General features: G+C 35.1%; 1 protein-coding gene and 1 pseudogene across 1 annotated transcript in view; both read right to left on the minus strand.

Annotated features, from left to right (window-relative positions):
• LOC126699975 (bark storage protein A-like) overlaps positions 1-13365 on the minus strand; it is a 64004-nt gene that overhangs the window by 42621 nt on the left and 8018 nt on the right. The window lies entirely within an intron of this gene.
• LOC126700870 (inositol oxygenase 5-like) lies at positions 10625-12965 on the minus strand (annotated as a pseudogene).

Below are 13365 nucleotides of genomic sequence, written 5' to 3' on the forward strand. Positions count from 1 at the left end.
GTTTCAACATATAAACACACATCTATAATGCATGAAACATTGTGAAAATGCAAATGTAATGCAATGCATGAGCATATAACATCATATAAGCAAAACCCAACCCAAAAATTTCACAAAATACTCAACAATTTTCCAAAACCCCAAAAATTTTAAGAAAACCCAAAACCTAGGTCTAAATGCGTGAAATGCATGAAGAATGAAGGATTAAAGGAGCATACCAGAGGAGAAATGCTCAAACAAGGCTGAAATTAAAGTGGGTACGAGATTTTAAGTGAGAAAAGGGTGTTTGGGAGGTGAAAAGACAGTTTCTATCAAGAGAGGACGAGAGAAATAAGATCTTATTTTCGCACTAAAGTTATTTATGGAAAACTCGTCTCAATGGATCGAGGATCTATCGAGATTCTGTTGAGCACTAATTCTCAACAAATAAATTTGTCTAGGTGTTGTCGAGAATCTGTCGACAGCAAAAGCACCTTGATGGATCAAACAACTGTCGAGAAGCTATCGGCTAGACAAAACTTTCTTGATGGATCGAGAATCTGTTAAGAAGTTATCGAGACAAATTCTAAATAGCTCGATGGATCGTAATTGCGATAGAATCAGTCGAGAAAAGAAGTCCAAGGGTCTCGATAGATAGCTATCTATCGAGAATTTGTCGAGAAGCTGTCAAGCTTGATAAAAAGCAGTTTTTCAAGGAGAGGAAAAACACTAAAAGATGAATGCAACCAAGCAAGCTACTCAACATAGATCCAAACAACATATTAAGCTTCAAATACATCTCTCAACAAAAAAAAAAAAATGTAAAGCATTTGTGATCCAATACTCACACACACACTAAACAAGTCTAACCAATTTTATGTTTCAAAAACAAGCCATGACAATTTAGTGAGCATACATTAATACATGTATTTCTTGTGATGGCCAAATCACATTGTACCTGCACATGTATCAAAAGTAGCAAAGAATTTGCATGTTATGTGTGAAAACATCACAAGATTGCATAAATGTCTCATTTTATGACAATTTGAGATATGAGAAAATCAATTTAACTCACACACAATCAAAACTGCTTGATAGAGACTATCACCTTCTAGGTATATCGTATAACTCCCACAACCTATAACTCCCACATCTTCTAGAAACACACTTGCAACCATATTCAAAATTATTTTGATTCTTTTTGCTTTTAATTTTCTTTGCATATTTTTTTTTCTTTTGAGCATATCATGCATGGGCACACAAGAAAGGGAAGAAATACTCAATTATGTTAAGCTTTAAACATCACAATTTTGCTATGTCAAAGCATACATATGTTTTTCATGATTGGCAGGCTTTAGTGGTGAGATGGTTATTTATGCCCTTCTCTTAGGATTTTTTAGTCCTTCCTGTTAAAAAGAGTGATATGAGTGTTAAGTACAAGAGATTACTTAATATGACTCATCACAAACATGAGCCACAAAGCTCACTTGCTTAGTTGTGCATTAAGATGCTCATTTAAGCTACAAAGGATACAAAGTTTAGAAAACTTTGTTTCAATGGCCATCCAAGGTACACAAGTACCGATGTACACAAAACACACAATATTTTTGTATTTTTCGATTTTTAAAAATTTTTTTTTTTTATTTTTTTTAAAAAAAAAAAAAAAAAAAAAAAAAAAAAAAAAAAAAACCAAAAACCAAAAACAAAAAAACAAAAACATGTTAAAGAAAGCATAGCATAAAACTAGACTAACTCAAGGAACAAGAGAGCAAAACACACAAGTAATGCATAAACAAAAAGAGGGAGAGAGAGAGAAAATGACTAAATCAGTTTAAGCATTTTTCCTTCCACACCTTGGAAGAACCTTTCCATTTGGCAAACCCTTGATCTAGTGGTGAGGGGGAAGAATTGAAACCATTCAAGTTCGAAAGGAACATAAGGGCCTTAAGAAGATCTCCAAGAGGAGCAAAAAATGATGGAAATTGATTCTGGTTTCCAAATGAGATCATGTTGTTGCTCTGTTAAGTGGCTAACCACTTGTAGCAATTAGGACGAGTATGCCCTGTAGCTCCACAGTGGTGACGGAGATGCTACTTCTTCTATTTAGACTTTTGGTTATTTCCCATCTTAGTCCTAGGGTTTCTAGTCTCTTTCTTATTTAGTTTAAGGGATGCTCTTAAGATAGATTTTCTCTTGTCTATGTTTTCACTAGCTAAAACAGTTTTAATATTATTGTTCTCAGAATTAACATTATTAGCAAATGAGACAAACACAGTAGTATTAGAAGAAGCAATATTAGGAGAAAAGAAATCATACCCCAAACCGGTTCTATTAGAAGCAGATTCTGAAGGCTAAGCATCTCATCAAGATTTGCACTGGAAGTCCTCTCCAATTGAGCTCTAACTTGAAACAATTGTGCTTCAAGCTTCTTGGTCTTTTCAACCAAGAAATTGTTATCGAACCATAAAACTCCAATGGTCTGATTAGCATCATCAAACTTTATAGAGAGCTCTTCTCGATCAAGTTCCACTTCACTTAGCTTCTTGGTGGCCAACCTATACAATTCCTCATGCTTTTTGGAGACCTTGTACAACTTTGCATAGGCTATATGGATGTCATCATGTTCATCCATTTTCTCAAATTTAGACTCCACCAAGTCCTCTTCTTCATCTACCTCTTCAACAATCCCCTCAGTAGGATTCACTGTGGCAGTGAAGGCATTCAAGATTCCCTCATCATCATTATTATCTGACTCAGTGTCAGGTTCGGTGTCACTCAAGGTAGCAGCAAGGGCCTTGCTTTTCCCAACAGTCTTGAGATAAGTTGGACATTCTTGTTTCATATGTCCAAACCCTTGACATCTGAAGCATTTTGGTCCGAAAGGAATAGTGTACTAACCACAGTCTTTAGCATCCTTCTTTCCTCTGTCTTGGCTCTTGAATTGAGACAAACTGGACTGCTTACAATCTTTATAAAATCCTTTTGCATTGGCATTCTTCATGAACTTTTTGAACTACCTTGTAATGTAGGATTTCATCTTGGAATCTTCATCATCAGAAGATTCATCAGTATCACTGCTTTTGGCCTTCAATGCCATGCTCTTGCTCTTACTCTTGCTCGATTTCCCGATCCTGGTCAAACCCAACTCATAGGTCTGCAAGTTGCCAACCGGCTCTGTAAAAGGAATTTTGTCAATGTCCTTTGACTCCTCAATGGCAGTGATCTTGGCATAAAATCACTTCGGAAGAGATCTGAGCACCTTTCTTACAATCTTGGGTTCTAGAATGGTTTCCCCAAGATTAAATGCAGAGTTCACTATGTCCTTCAACTTGGCATAGAACTCATCAAATGACTCATTCTCTTCCATCGTAATTTCTTCAAAACTTGTGGTAAGCCTTTGAAGGTTTGAATCATTGACAGCCTTAGCCCCTTCATAGGCTGTCTAGAGGATAGTCCATGCTTCCATAGCAATTTCAGTAGAGGATATCTTCTTGAATTCCTCATTTGTGACCGCAGTGAATAACGCATTCAATGCTCTACTGTTGAAGTTCACCACTTTGATCTTGGCGTCATCCAAATCCGCCAGTGCTTCCTTTGGCTTAGTCCAACCAATTTCCAAAGCTTGCCACATCTTCTCATCTAAGGATTACAAGAAAGCTCTATGCGTACTTTCCAATGTGCATAGTTAATGCCATCAAATAAAGGTATGATAATAGATTATCCTCTATCCTTTACAAACAGAGGTCAATGGATCACACAACAAAGATTATCCCTAATCAGAGTTTGCCCACTCTGATACCACTTGATAGGCCAAAAATGCATTGACCCATTTGGTAAAAATAATCAATTAAGTAACCAAGTGAATTAATTAGATTCAATTACATGTAATAAGCGTGGTAGCACAAATAAATCACCAACTAAAGTAAATGCAACAGAAAATAAATTTGACATAGGTGATTTTTTTACAAATAGGGAAAACCACTGAGACAAAACCCCATCGGGTGAATTTAAGGTCACCACTCCCTAGAATCCACTATTATCAAAACAAGCGATTACAAGTAAAGGAATCTCAGTACCTTATACCAACCTACAGTTGAAACCTTACCCCAATACCTAATTGGACTTGTAATGTAGTGACAATCTCTCATTTTCAATGCATGGCTCCAAGTACATGACTATCCAATTGATGCACAGATCCAGTACGTGACTAACACACCAACTTAAGAAAATGTTGGTTGCAAATTTCTTCAGTTCATCCACACGATGAAGATCAAGAAGCTCCTTGGTTACAAAACCCTTGGCGTACAAAACGTAGCAGCTTCTTCAAAAGAAAGATGAATTAGGGCAAATTGTCTCCGATCACAATTTGAGTGTATAATCACTTTGCATCATGTTGCATCACCTTAGATGGCCCTTAAAATAATCCTTATATATGTCTAGGGTTGTGAGAAAAGAAACTCTACAGAAATAACTTGGATATGCATGAAAAACAAATTTGGAAATCTGAATTTTGTAATTCTCGATAGATAGTTTATCTATTGAGCTGCTGTCAAGCATCGAGCTAAAGTTCCCTTTTAAACCTCGATAGATGCAATCTGTTGAGCTATCTGTCGATAGATAGGTTATCTATTGAGCTGCTATCAAGCATTGAGCTAAAGTTCCCTTTTAAACCTCGATAGGTTTTCACTTGTTTATTGAACAAATTTGCATGGCTTTAACTCTTGACTTAAACAATATGTTTCTTGAAGACTTAAACCATCCTAGATCTACCCAATTACAAGTAAAGAGCGTTTTGTCAAAACATTATCCAATTCTACATGACATATGTTCTAACAAGTTCCACATATGTCCTAACATTAGCGTCGATTGCCATTGTGACCAACAACTTTCCTTAATATTTACCATACAGATGGGTCCCATCAATATTGATAACTGGCTTGTAATATTTGAATCCATCAATGCATGGACCAAATCACCAAAACACATAATACAAAAATACGGTGTCATCTACATTAGTGGGTATGGTATGATAGGACACCTGGGTATTCGGATCCTGATCAATATATGCCATTAGTAACCTTTGGTAAGACTCTTCCCTATTCCCAAATATCTTTCCAATCGCCTTTTATTTCGCATCCATACCTTATAGTAAGAAGGCTTATAGCCATCATATTTCGACTCTGTTATAGATCTGAGATGCTTAATTGGGGTAGTGTGATACTCACATAACTTCTTAAGGATGTCTGATGCAATAAAATTACAATTCATCATTCTACCATCATTTCGCAACCAAATCGGTATACACATGTGAGGACCCACATACACGGTGACCATCCATACTCCGTGGAGATTGGGCTTCATGACTACTACGACATACCACTTGCATGACTCATCCATGCATTTCGCACAAAGTTTGACCTTCATCGACCTACTGATCCTAAAATGTTTGTTTTTCTTGAGGGCACAAATTGTTAATGCGCGCTTCACCTCCACTTTATTGGCAAAAGTCAACCCTTTGCACAAATTCATCCCATCTCTCCAAGTAGACACAAATGGTATCTCAATATTTGAAGGATCAACCATATTTGCCCAAGTATTTGCAGAAAATGATAAGACAGGAGGTGCGTAGGCAGGGATTATGTTTGTAATGTCTCTCTCAATGTCCCTCTCAAAGTCCCCTCATTCAATCCTCTCTTCATACTCATCTCTATCGAAAAAATCTTCACTGTTAATGGCAGTCTCATCAACAACATCATCATCATCATCATCATCGTCATCATAAACATCATCATCCTCTACAAGTGTAAAATACTCATATTGAGCATCCGGAACTGTAACCTGTAAATTTATGGTTGTTTGTTGGATTTCCTCGATAACAACTTATGCACGCGGCTCCAATTGTATGTACAACTTAATACCACTTACTTCAGGTATTCTCTCCAACTTATCAAACATGATCTTTCCATGTTTGTCTGCTTCTATTGTCATATACTTGTAATTAATCCGGTGTTTCAGGACTTCATGTGACATACGATAAGTAATTTGTATGTTGTACACAACAGAATTCACACAAAATTCTTCCATAACTATCCTCTTCAATTCATCAAGGGTCTTCAACCTACGATCAATTTAGGTGTAATAGCACTTTATACCTGACCCTTCAAATGGCAATCCCTTATTCGCATTGGCATTCTTAAGCAGACCACCGTGGTATAGGATTATATCAATTACAGTCATTGTGAACCTGTTAGAGTTAAGTTACTATGTTAGTTAAAAAAAACATTTTATCTGGTCAAACTACACAAAGTACAAATTCCAATTCATTCAAAGGGCATGAATTTCATTACACATTTCATACCCAAATCATTTTTCGGTCATGCTAAGACTGCCCATTTCATACCCAATACCCAAAAAAAAAAGTCAAAATACTTGTAAAAGTATACAACATTTTATCTAATTACATACCCATAACATTTACATACCCATTTCATGCCTAATACACCAAAAAAAAAAAAAAAAAAAACCATTTCATTACACATTCAAAGGGCATGAATTACATACCCATTTCATTACAATTCATTTGAAGGGCATGAAGTTCACTACCCATTTTGTACCCAATACAATGATGAATAAAGTCAAAATCCTTGTAAGATCATGATAAAGATAAGAGCTTAGAAATGATGAATAAATTTTAATAACAAAAACCACTCAAATAAATACTCAAAAATTCACAATATTGGTATCTTAACCAAGTTATGTTAACTATATATCAAATAAATAGTCAAACTCTTTAACCCACACCCAACAACAAATAATACCCAACTACAATGACAATCAAATCAAAACCTTTACCTGAGATGTAAATTTGTTGAGAGGGAGGAGCAGTGATAGAGAGAGGCAATGTGGTGTGAGATCAGAGACAATGTGGTGTGAGAAGTGTGAGTGTTATGGGTGAGTGAGGCAGTGAGTTACTGAATAGTGTGAGGCTGAGTGTTATGGGTGAGAGATATGGGTGAGTGACTTACTAATGCATATTTGTGTATTATAGAATTTTGGCCAGCAAAAATCGAGTCTATAAGACTCGAGATCCAAGTATATTTTAATTAAATTTTGAGTCTTATAGACTCAAGATCTATGTGGCATAACCATATTTACCGAAGAAAATCAAGTCTTAAAGACTCGGTTTGGCTTTGTAGAACTCAAGTCTTTAAGACTCGAGATCTATGTGGCATAATAGTGTCCAACTCATCAAGTACGAAGCGAGTCTTTAAGTCTCGAGTTTCTAAAACTTGAGATGCTAGTTTGCTAAAACCTTTCAAATGTGTGTTTACTTACTATATTCTATCCCCTTACTATGCTAGTCCCCAAATATCCCCAAAGACAATGAGAGAGAGAGAGAGACTACTAACAAAGTCAACCCATGGGATCTCCGAGCTAGGAACAAAGAAAGTAGAGTCCATAAGTGCAAGTTCTTCGGTAGGAAAAGTCATCACTAGCCCAATATAAGGTCTTGCATTCTCATTGATCTTGAAAGCACGGATTTGTGTGAAACACAAGAGCTTGTTTAGATCCCCTAAAAAAGGTTATGACTAGACTGCTTTTACTCTAACTTAAACTAAGTGTGGAATAAGAGTAAATGAGCACAAACAACCAATAAAATTACTCTAAGCCATAATCAACCAATATCAACAATAAAAGATAAGCTTAAAGAGTAGGAAAGATAGATGCAAACACAAGATAATACCAAGACGTGTTATCGAAGAAGAAACTGAAGAACTCGACAAAAAACCTTTCTGCAACCCTCCAAGTCGAAATCGATCTACTAAAGAAAAAGTTGGAGTACACAAATAACAAAAGACCCTCCAAGCCTAGTCTATCCAATGTACTTGAGCCCTCCAAGCTCATGCTACCAACGGACTTCTCAAAGTCATGTCTTCTCTAACTTTCCGGATCCCGCAATACTCCCGATTGCATCCGCCAAGCCTCACCGACTTCTTTTGGCAAATCCCAAAGCTTCCCAAACCCCAAAACACTCTCTACTCTCTGAAAAGGTGTGGGTTGTGTTTGGATACAAATCTTCTCTCAAGATATGACAATGGGAGAGGGAAGAAAAAGAGGCTAGAATGATTTTTCACTAACGATGAGTAGCTCTCTCTCTAAAAGATGGGTGTGTTGTGTTATAGAAAACCTATCTAGGGTTTTTCTTTCTGAATAACCTCTCATACATTTGTGGTTAATGAGGGTATATATAGTATGAGTGAAGGGTAAGAAAATCACACTTAAAAACCTCCAGGCAGAATGTTTCGTGGGTATCTTGCGAGTAGGCCCTTCTCGCGAGACACTAGCGAAACTGACAGCCTATCATGACTTTTCAACTTCCAGTATGTGCTTCTCACGTGCCTTTTTCACAGGTAAGCTTCTTGCAAGACACTAGCGAAATTGCACTGATTCTTCATTTCATACTTGATTCTTTACCAACTTAATACTAAACCCAATACAATAAAATCCCACAAAATACAAGGAACAAAATTAATGCAATTACAACACTTTTTGTCATGGAATAAAGCCAACATAAAACATAGTTGTAAATCACAACTTTACAGATCTTATCCACAACCCCATGCATTGGATGACTAGATCTCAGTTGCAAAGACTGTTGAACCTGTAACATAACCAATAAACCCACCACTAACATTACTTGCAAATCAACAGCCCACATTGTTGGTCGTGGATATTCTCTCCCCTGGAAAGATGGAAGTGTGCAAGAATTGTGTAGTGAAAAGTGAGGAGAGACAAAAGAATATGGGCAATATATGTTTCATTAGGTGTGGAGTCATGTGCATATTGAAGTTTAGATGTCATTCGTATCTGCCAATCAATATTATAAAACAGGAATACAATTGGCCGAGAGTTATAATTCACATGGAGAAACCCTTTAATAATTGTCATAGCCTTGGTACTTAGCTCACAAAAGCACACGATTATCACAATTCTAATTCATGGTTAGAAACATGTACTTACAGACACTATTTACCATAATTATCGCTAACGGTAGATGATGGAGCAAAAATAATAAGTCTATACATAATGTAACCCTTTAATAATTGTCATAGCCGAGTTACTTACAAGAGCACTCGATTACCACAATTCTAATTCATGGTTGGAAACATGTACTTGCAGACACTCTTTACCGTAATTCTCACTAACGGTAGATGATGGAGAAAAAATGATAAGTTTATATGAAAGTAATAGACGGCTAATCACATTCTAACTATTACATAGGATAGTTGCAATAGAGTTTATATGAACATCTACTTGCAAACACTCTTTACCGTAATTCTCGCTAATAGTAGATGATGGCTAGTTCAATAAGCTCATATTTATCAACCAAAAAGACTATTGGGAAAGCCTTAGGCAAGAATATTTAATCAAATCAAATGAAGCATGATATCAAAACTAGCCTTAGCCCAATCACTAGCCATATTCTAAGTTTGCATAAGATCCCAACCAGCTCCTGCCTAGTTTAGCTGGTGCCAACACAAGATATATGCCCCCAATTACACATACTCTGGAGTATGGACAACACACAAGAAGAAGAAGGCCCAACCACTTGCCTTAGGAATAGAGCCTACTAGCAGTTGGGTTTAAGGCCTAATCTATTAATGTTCTTAATTTATTCGATTTACTTTATGAAATGGCAAAATTTAGCAACAAAATTTTACTCAATTAAATAAATATTACTACATATTTTGAAAATCTAACCGTTGAATTGTATGCTCTTTACGCTCTTAATACACATGTCAAAGTTTGTATCAATCAAATATTATTTACTATACGATCTCTAAGCTTATATTTTATGCATAATTTAAACTACAAAAACTTGCAATTTAAACAATTTATTGATGACATAGCTATTGAACTTTAATTTTCTAAAAATTTTGCAAATATGGAGGATATAAGAAGAAGATATAATCCAATAATGGATTTGTCAAAATTCACCTCCAATAAAAAGATATTGAGTAAAATTGTAGCCTTTGGCTTCAACTAATTTTGTAACTAAACTTTATCCATTTTTTAAATCTTATTTTATTTTCCTACTTGTTTTAGGGATTTAATTCATCTTCTTACTTCATTAGTAGAATTTTCATTGGTTAGAATTGTTTCCTTTTCTTGTTAGGATAATAAGTTTGGAACTCTATTTAAAGAACCTGGAATTCAATATTGTATATATACAGTTTGCTTCAGTAATGAAATTGATTGTTGGAGTTTTTCCTTCAATAGCTTGGTGTTGATTCCAGATAACCCTAGGTGTTGATTTCTAAGGGTTTTTTTTTTTTTTTTTTTTTTGGTTCTTGTTCTTGTTGAAGTTGCAACATTAGCATTATTTGATTAGGCCCCAAGGCCTTAAAGACAAATCCCACACATGGCCTCCTGGGCATCAATATATAAGAACCAAGCCAAATAATAATGAACACGCCACATCTCTATGATGTGTTTTATTTATTAATATTAATTAATATTTTACAAACTTCTTAGTACTGATTACAGAAATTTGTAGTTCATATATAAATAAAATTAACATTGCCAATTGAAAGCGAGCACAACTAAAAGTATGGCAGGTAGCCTAAAGCCGGATCCTCAAGGATTACCATCTGATCTTTTCTGGGAAGTACTACAAAAAGAAAGAAAAAAAAAATCCAATTTTAGTAAAGGAAAAAAAAGTGTTTAAAATTACCAAAGCACAGAATTTTGCACTGGTACACACCTTTTTTATGAGGGATTCATAGTATGGTTTAACTTTTTCAACATCAATATGAACTTTGCTCTTACTGTAGAGATCATATTTGCTGTTATTTTGTACAATACAATAAAATAAGTTTAGTTGTCACAATCAGCTGAACAAAAATTGAATAATTGGTGGAGAAAAACACTAATGCTCACAATCAGCTCAATGAGAAATGAATAATTGTTGGGGAAGAACACAGGTAAGAAAGAAAAAAAAAATGTACAAACTAAACAGCAAAATGGAAGCTTACCTGAATGTTTGAGACCACTTCAGATTCTCTCTGTCCTCGTCATTCATTAGGTATTGATATGCTCCTTTCGAATGCATTGCTGCGAGATGGACAGATAAAACTCATTTTATTGTATAAAAATGATTCAAGAATATTAACTATTTTTCAAATTTACAGGAAAAGATAAAGAATAATACTTACGGTATAATGAGTGATATCGGATAATAAATAATGCAGCTGGAGGTAGAGTAGTTCCACTTGCCTTGAGCACCTAAGGATTTGGAAACAACATTATTAGTATTATGATTGTTATTTTGGAATAACATATTGTGGAAATTTCAATAAGAAAATCTTATTAAAGATTTTTCATTAAAAATTCATTGAAGGTTCAGAGGATATACCAAGTACATGTAATCATCATGCCCCCATGACAACAGCACATTTTCAAGTCCACATCCTTCAGAGTAGACTCCAAGTTTAGTATTGTAGGCAGGATTGTTGTAATCTGGATTTTCCTTGAGATACTGCAATGCAAAAGATTCGAAGAAATTTCTTTCAGTTGACTGACTACATATAATCATGTCAAACATAATTAACTAATGTTTTTGAGAAGACCTTGTGATAAACAATCGATTCGTCATAAGCACAACCAACAATTAGCGTATCTCCTGCGACATCAGAATTCATCATCAGATTGAAATGACTTGAAATGAGAGAAATATATTAACATTTATTTGGTCAGTGAACATTTCTTACCATTAACAGCCCACTGGGGAAGCGATCCAAATTTAGAATGGAAAAGAACCTTTCCAAGATCTGAAATCCATGCAAGAATCAATTATCAAGTTGTTTTATGTAAACTTCAATATATAGGGCCTAGTGTGTGTAGTTATTATCTGATATTATGAATAAGAGCATAGTGCCACTAAGTTAAACATATACAATTACACATTCAAAGAACTTATATTTTGCATGTTAGCCTTAGAACGGAAACTAGGAGTGTGCATGGGGTATCTACCATGAATAAGGGCAGTCAAGTGCAGCCAATCTTCACTAGGATAGTCTTTTCTTATAGCTTCAGCCGTCTACAGCATATGCTGAATCTGAGGTTCTTCTAGGTCAGGGTCAGTTTCATCCACAAAATTGTCAAGGAGTTCAATGGCTTCCCATATGGACATCTCTGCTTTGTTCAATTTTGCATACTCTTCCCTTGTCCTCTTTACCTGCATTTGCATTGAAAGTTTCATATATCAAATTGAATCTATGAAGTCCTAAAGTTTAATATTTAAACATTAACTTATTGAAAGTGTACTTACAAAATCATATGTTTGGTTAATATGATGCAACCGATAGCAATTCTCCACAATGCTTTGCCTCACACTTCCTTCATAATCCCTACCACACATTTTGACACAATTCATTGAATGAGAAACTACACCATTTATGAAAAACACCTAATCTTATAAACAAAGATTGTGGAAGAAAATGTCAAAACCTAAATGATTGGCCAAAGGCATTGGATTCTGGCACAACAAATTCATCTGATGCATCTTTTGGTATTGCATTCTCTGACACTTAACAAAAGAACACAGAAGTTAGACTCCAATTGAAATAAGCTTATAGACTTATAATAAAATAAAAATTATTGACATTCATGGACAAAAGGAAGTAGGAAACAATAATCAAAACAATACCAACTGCCTGGTTCTCAACGGCAATTATCTTGTTGCCACTTAAAAACTCAGAACAAGGCAAACAAAGCAAAGACAAATACCTTTGAAAGGCCCCGATCAGATTTATAGGTAAATAATAAGTCCTCAACTAAAAATAGACCAGGCTTAGACTCCTCAACTGCAAATTTTCATTATCCTAGAGCTAATTTATTCAAACAATCTTTACCTTAAAATAACTTGTTTCTTTTGACTTCTGCAAGAGTATTGAATGGTCAATCATTATCTTCATTTCAGCCATGTGACCAAATTCCTAATGCTTTGGTTGTTTTGTTGTCAAAAACATGCATCGTTGTCATTTACAAAGAAAAGGGGAAAAATAAATGTGATAACGCATTGAGTCAGCTTTGTGGATAATCACATCCTTTTTTTCATAACGCAAAAAACTAGCCTAAGATGTTGATGACAAGACAATCCAGTCGTGGCCATGTAACACCCCATAATTTTGATACCCATTAAATTATTATACGTAAATTATAAAGGAGGCCTACAATTAAATGGATTAAATTGATTTGGGCCTAAGATATTAAAAAAAAAAATACTACGGGATATGAAGCTCAAGTGAGGTGACATAAGTAAATATATGGGCCTTGAAAACCCTAGTCTTTTACCTCTTATGTTACACGTGCATATACTTATAA

Source organism: Quercus robur, chromosome 9 (genome assembly GCF_932294415.1).
Source record: "Quercus robur chromosome 9, dhQueRobu3.1, whole genome shotgun sequence".
Taxonomy (NCBI): domain Eukaryota; kingdom Viridiplantae; phylum Streptophyta; class Magnoliopsida; order Fagales; family Fagaceae; genus Quercus; species Quercus robur.